At 37.7% G+C, this 7,034-nt stretch overlaps 1 pseudogene; it reads left to right on the top strand.

Moving 5' to 3' along the window:
- The first annotated feature begins 739 nt into the window (after window positions 1–739).
- Window positions 740–2,610, top strand: LOC140498355 (glucose-6-phosphate isomerase pseudogene; annotated as a pseudogene).
- The last annotated feature ends 4,424 nt before the right edge of the window (window positions 2,611–7,034 follow it).

Below are 7,034 nucleotides of genomic sequence, written 5' to 3'. Positions count from 1 at the left end.
GATCTGCTGACATCATCTGCTGTAGTCCAAGGGACTTAGACCTCTCCCAGACAAAGTTTACAATTAAATTTTAAATAATAGGTGAGTTTCATCTTACAAAATTTAGAAAATCAAGAAATTTTATCTGTTAATAGTTACTATATAGTGAAGCTAAAATTTTGAAACAACTATTCATTCTGTGTGCAAATTAGTAATCACTGTGTTAGTGCAAAACTCCAGAATGTGGTATTTGTGCTACTTGTCTAACATATCAAACATTCAGCCAACTTGTCTCTCTCCCCTTTTCTGCTGTAGTTTCTCTTCACCTTCATCCCATGTGAACATCTTCATGTTGATTTCATATGTATGCCTAAGTCTGGTGGCAATAAAATGTCTCTTCAATTTTCTTGGTGAGTTAAAGCTCTTTTTTAAAACTTAATACTTTCATTGGTAAGTGGCACTCTGAAGCACATGTACTTCCCCTGTCTCCTGTCTACAGAGTAGATGAAGAGGGAAGTTATATATAAAAATATTCAGACCTATCATGTAATTATTTAGATATACTTTAGAACATATTTGCATATAGTGAAAGTTTTGCCTCCCATAACCATACTACACATATCAAATGTTATATGTTAATAAGTACTATATGAATTTGAACCAATGCAATTTATGATTATTATCTCAGGTCAACCTATTTATATTCTGCAATTTTGCACAGTATCAGGTGTTTCAGTTTCATGCTGTATCTTTCCGGGCAGGCCTTGTTCCCATCATGGCCATGCTCAGCCAGAATCTGAACTTCCAGAAGCAAGTCCAGTGGCATCACAAGCACAGGTCTAGGCTTAACCTCCAGTGTCTTTTTGAGGCTAATCAGGACTACTTCAACCACTTGAGCCTGAATCTCAGCACCAAAAATGGACACATCCTTGTGGATTATTCCAAGAACTTCATTATAAAAGATTTGATCAAGATGCTTACTGAGCTAACTAAGTCTTGAGGGATGAAAGATGCTAGAGAAAAATGTTCAAAGGGATGAAGATCAATTTCACTGAGTACCAGGCTGTGTTTCAAGTTGCACCACAGAATTGCTCCAACATACCCATGTTAGTGGATGGCAAGGACATAATACCAAAGTTTCTCCATCCAAAGTGATGGAGAAAATGAAAGCATTCTGCCGGCATGTCCATGGTGGAGACTGAAAAGGCTACACCAGGAAGATGATTATAGATGTGACCAACATTGCTATTGGAGTTTCTGACAGATGCCATGAAGTCGTATTCCAAAGGAGGTCATTGTGTCTGTCTGGTTTGTCTCCAACATTGATAGCACATGTATTGCCATCATTGCCTCAAAGACATTGACCACCCAGGAGACCATCACCAATTCAGAGACAGTCAAGGAGTGCTTCCTTCTGGCAGCACAGGATCCTTCAGCTGTTGCAAAGCACTTTGTGGCCTTTTCTCTCAATGCACCGAAAGTTCAAGATTTTGGAATCAACACTCAAATTACGTTTGAATTCTAGAATTGAGTTCTTGGAAGTTACTCATTGTAGTCAGCTATTGACCTCTCTATTTCCCTGCATGTTGGTTTTAATAGCTTTGAGCAGCTGTTGTTGGGGGCTCAGTGGATGTACAACTACTTTTTCACTACCCCATTGGAAAAGAATGTCCCTGTGTTGCTTGCCATTCTAAGCATCTGGTATGTTAATTGTTTTGGATGTAAGACTCAGGCCCTGATGCTCTATGACCAGTACATGCACTACTTTTCTGCTTATTTCCAACAGAGTAACATGGAGTATAAGAGGAAGTACATCATCAAATCAGAAGCCCAGACTGACTAAAGTAGAGGCCTCATTGTGTGGAGAGAACCAGAGATCAATGCACAACACACTTTCTGCTACTTTATTCACCAGGGTACCCAGATGATCCCTTGTGACTTTCTCATCCCTGTTCAGACTCAGAATCTAATCCAGAATGACCTTCATTACAAGATTTTTCTAACCAACTTCCTAGCTCACACTGAGGCCCTGATGGAAGGAAATACAGCAGAGGAGGCTCACAAAGAGCTGGAGGCTGTGGACAAGAATAGTGATGCCTTGAAGTAACTGCTGCCTCATGAGGTCTCTGAGGGAAATCATCCTACTAATTCTATTACCTTCACAAAGCTTACTCCTTTCATTCTTGGAGTTTTGATTGCCATGTATGAACACAAGATCTTTATTCAGGGTGTCGTCTAGGATGTCAACAGTTACAATCAGTAGGAATGGAACTGGGAAAGCAATTGGCCAAGAACAGTAAGCCTGAGTTCAACTCTGATAAACCTGTGACCTCTCGTGTTGCATGCACTGGTAGGCTACCCAGTTTTATCAAGCAGCACCAGGCCTAAGTCATGAAGCAGATGCCTGTTCCATCTGTGACCCTGTCTATTGCATTGTGATTTGCTCTTTGTTGTAGTAACACCTTGGTTCTTTCCTCCCCTGTCACAAAGAGATCCACTTGTCATCCCTTAAGGCAGGTTCCTTCCTCCTTGTCAGGAAAACAAGTCCCATCTCATGAGCCCAGCTTCAGTCTTGGTCCTTAATGTCACACTATCTTTCCTTTGCACAGATACAAGTGGTCAGCCTTTCCACAGTTTTCAGGGCTGATCTGAAAAAATAAAGATGAGTGGCAAGGAAAAAATATACACAGAGACATATACACATACATATACATACATACATACATGTATACATATGTGTATGTATTGTCTAGCATATAATCAATCATGTTTTGCTCTTTAAGGTAGAATCTTCTGAGACTTATTTTGATAAAGTTCTAAGTTGTTTTTTTTTTAAATTTCAAGTACACTTATAGGATGGCAAAGGAAATAATTTTTCATTCCTGGGGCTTCCATACCCTGTAATCAGAAGACTACTACAAGTCTATGTTTGCCCTTGAAGAAAGTCGAGAGGCTGAACTTGCGAAGGTGAACAAGAATCCTCTTGACTCATTTTTCCATTGAGCTATTTCCTTTCTCCACAGGGAAGTTTCCCCACCCAGATAATTGTGAGCTTGACTTTGAAACCATGTGAATAATGTGGAATCAAAAGAGAACTAAAGTAATTTTCCCTTTGTTATTGATTCTCCATATTGACATAGCCACATGTCTCCTTTCATAGCAAATTTGGGTTTTGAAAATTGGAATTGTGTTTATTAATTAAAATACTGCAGCATATAAAATGGAACAACATTCTAAAGATTTAAGATACACAATGAGTTATTAATACTGAATCACCCAAATTCTTTTAATAGGTTTTAAATATAAAATATTTTCCATGATTTTCCTCCAGCTTATAGTTTTATTCATGTATATGATATAGGAATTATAACCTCATAAGAGGGAAATTAGAGAGAGATGTGACATAATTTTCAAAACTGAATTAAACATTTTGTATGTAAAATTGCATTGATTGATAAGATGGTAAATTGTGTAGAGGGTAAAACTGTTTTCCTATTTGAAAAATCTATCTGATAATTTTAAGAGAAAGAGTCATTTTCCAATTCAAGCCTTCATGATGTAACAATTGAAATTTTCTGAAGTTTTAGATGAATTACGTATTTTTAATTTGATGTTCTTTTTATAGCTTTGTTAATAAAATTAGAAACATAAAACTTGAGCTAGAAGTTTGTTTTAAATTTTTAAGCTTAATTTTAAATCTTCCTATATGCTCTTGGAATCTGAGAAGCAGACCTGAAAGGAAAATCACCTTCTGGGCTGTCCTGAGAATTCACCTTGTTTTAGAAATGTATATCTTTTGCTTCCTAAATCTAAGAATGACAAAGAAGACTGCAGTATTGACTAGAATTTTTACCTTTTTTTTGATTATATCAAGGATTTTCATTGAACAAGTGGAACTCAACAAAAGACTTTGTTCTTTTTCCTTCATGTCCCACTGCCACTATATCAAAAGTGACTGTGGAGGGCATACTAACTCCTGGTCTTGTAATTTTCTTCTGGTCTTCTGTAAAATATTTTATTGAATATACTACTAATGTATTCTCACAGAGTACCTTTACAAAGACAAAGTCAACTTATGTGCTATTTTCCCCTGTAATTATTGTTTTTCTTTAACTCATGGTGTTTATGTAAATCTTCTCCCTCAATCTGACTATATATTGATATATAGATGGTGATTCCTAACAGATATAACTCCCAAGAATCAAAATGGGGAATTGTGAAATTGTAGTTAATTATTTCTTTAAATCAATTGATTTTGCAAGTTTACTCTCATAACTCATTAAGATAAGTCACTTTATTAATGGGGAAAGAGAAGTGTACACTTGAACATGTGCAAGATAGAAGGATGTTGGTTATTACTAACTCCACTATTTCTGCTCGGGTGAGCTCCTGCAAAGCTGAGGCCCTACAGAAAAAAGCTGGTGAGCTAAGTTCTTCTTTTTTGACTGGTCTTAACCCACCCCCTTGGATGACATTGATTTCCTTGATGTAAAGCATCACACTTGTCATAGCCTTTGTAATGTTCTAACAAATAAGAGAGAAGGGTTTACTGTTTGATATTGCCACACCCCAACATGCAGAGTGGCTGATTATCACTAATCAGCTTGTTTCCCTATTCCCTAAATAGTTAACCATTTTTGGTTCTCCACTCCCAATATATCCCAACCACAAGTTATTATAATGTACTCTAGCCAAACAAGACTTGATAATACCTATGTTACTCATTTCTGTAACTTTCGATTCATCTTTTGCTTCCCCTTTATTGAGTAACTATAAAAGAACTCTGCAAAATCTTAGATGCTAGTGAAGAGCCTTGGATCCCTTTTATTGGCAATTGCTAGCCTTTCCTAATAAATTGTTCTTGCTCAGAACTTTGTGCCTCAGTTTATCTTAACCACAGATTTTTAGTGTGACAAAATCAAGACTTAAACATAATACAAAATAGTTTTTCAATAAAAAAAGTTATGAAAATTCAGAGATAGGAAAGACCATTTCTATAGAGAAAGATAATTTCTATATAGATAGGTTCACCTTTGATTCCACTTTTGAAGAATTCAAGTTTCTCCATGCGAGTGGATTGGATTTTTTCATGTGTAAATAAGTGAGTAGAAGTAGTACAGAAAATAATAGAATTTAATAATTAACAGCATCCATATAGCTCTTTAATTTTTATAAAGAACTGTACATAACAACTCATTTGATCCTTACAGAACCATTTTGTGGTATATTATCTATTTTACAGATGGTGAATCTGAGTCTGAGAGAAATTAAGTGACTTGTCTATGATTACATAGTTAATGTATAAGGTAAGATTTAGCACTTGAAAATGGGACAAATATAGACACAAGATAATGTGAAAAATTAAGACACTATGAAAAATAAAATTTAAAGAATCGTTTAACAACACTTTATTAAGCACTTTTGTGCCATTGCTAAGTGTTGGGAATAAAGGGAATAGAATGACACAACCTGGTAAAGGCAGGCTGGAGAAAGATTATGAAAGACTTTGGATGTCAGTCTAAAATCTTTGGACCATTTAGGAGAACTAGGGAAATGATTAAATTCATTACTAATTTGGTTCAGTGGAAAGACAACTTAAATCAAAAGCAAGCTATCTGGGTTCTATTCTCATTTCTGCCACAGTTAGTTGTATAACCTTGATTAATTTAATCAAGCTAAGTTTCCTCCATAAAATGCAACAGTTAATTAATGTGTCATGACAAAATCAAATCTATTCACCAGATAGATAAATCAGATAGTAATCTGTATAGTAAACTGGGGGAAGATAATAGAATTGGGGATATTGATTAGGGAGCTACTGCAATGATCAAGGCAGGGTGCATCAATGAACTCACAATTCCATGGTTTATCAACATTTTACTAAAGGAATTAGAAATAAACCCTTCCCCCAATGTTTTTATCAGAACATGGAGGTTGTACTAGCTTCTCAATGACAGAAATAATGGATGATAAACTCTAGGAAGTCCTAGGGCAAGGGAAAGCTTTCTCAAGTGGGTCCAGAGAAAACTATGCGTGTGTGTGTGTGTGTGTATGTGTGTATGTGTTGTCTGAAATTCAGCCTACCTAAGTTATGAAGATGCTAAACTTCACCAGAACAACTTGACAAATAAACTGTTAAAGCACAGACTGATTTCAATTTCTTTGAGTGGAGATAATGCAAATACTGATCAAATCAAAACAATATTAAAGCAGCTGGAGCCAAGATAATAGAGTAGAAAGATGGACCTGTAGAAGGTCCCTCACATGGCCCATAAAATCCCTGTTAAAAATGACTCTAAACGGAGTCTAGAGCAGCAGAAGCCACAAAATAACAGAGTGAGGGAGATTTCCAGCCCAGGTCAGCCGGCAAGGCTGACAGGAAGGGTCTATCACACCAAGATAGGAGTGGAGCACAGCTCAGCATGGGCCACACAGCTCAGCAGGGACATAACCTAGAACAGGTTTCAGGGAGCTACGTGTCATGTAGCCACCAGCAGGAGCAGTTCCCAGATAGCTCAACCCACAAACGCCATAGACAGCTTCAAAGGCAGCGGGATGGCACCTTCACCTAGGAGGGGAAGCATGGTCTGGACAGCCAACAGGAGCCACTGCAACAACAGCATCCATTTTGGAGCCCTCCACCTAGAACTCCTGGAGAATTGGGCAGCTGGTATGACTCTCAGCCCTGAGTGGTGGCAGCCCTGCCTTCCACCTAAAACCCCTGGGGAAATTGAGCAGTTGATCTGAATCTCAGTCCTGAACTCAGCCCAGTGGTGAGGAGGAGCACTGGTGTGGCTGAACTGGAGCAGCTGTGGAAAGGGAACCCTACTCACAGATCCTAGGCAGAAAAGTTCTTGGTTGCTCACAGACCAGTGAGCAGGCCAGGAGAGGAGTAAGCTCCTCTCCCTTGATTATGCCACCTTGGAGAAAGTGAACACTTAGAGGTGCTAGAGTATACCCTGCCTTTGATAAAGGACTCAAAAATCAAGTAACAGACTGGGACAAAGCCCAAAAAAGGAAGAAAAAATGACTATAGAAGGTTACTTTTCTGGTGA

This window comes from Notamacropus eugenii, chromosome 4 (genome assembly GCF_028372415.1).
Source record: "Notamacropus eugenii isolate mMacEug1 chromosome 4, mMacEug1.pri_v2, whole genome shotgun sequence".
Taxonomy (NCBI): domain Eukaryota; kingdom Metazoa; phylum Chordata; class Mammalia; order Diprotodontia; family Macropodidae; genus Notamacropus; species Notamacropus eugenii.
The sequence above is the reverse complement of the archived record's forward strand: the minus strand, read 5'-3'. Positions and strand labels throughout refer to the sequence as shown.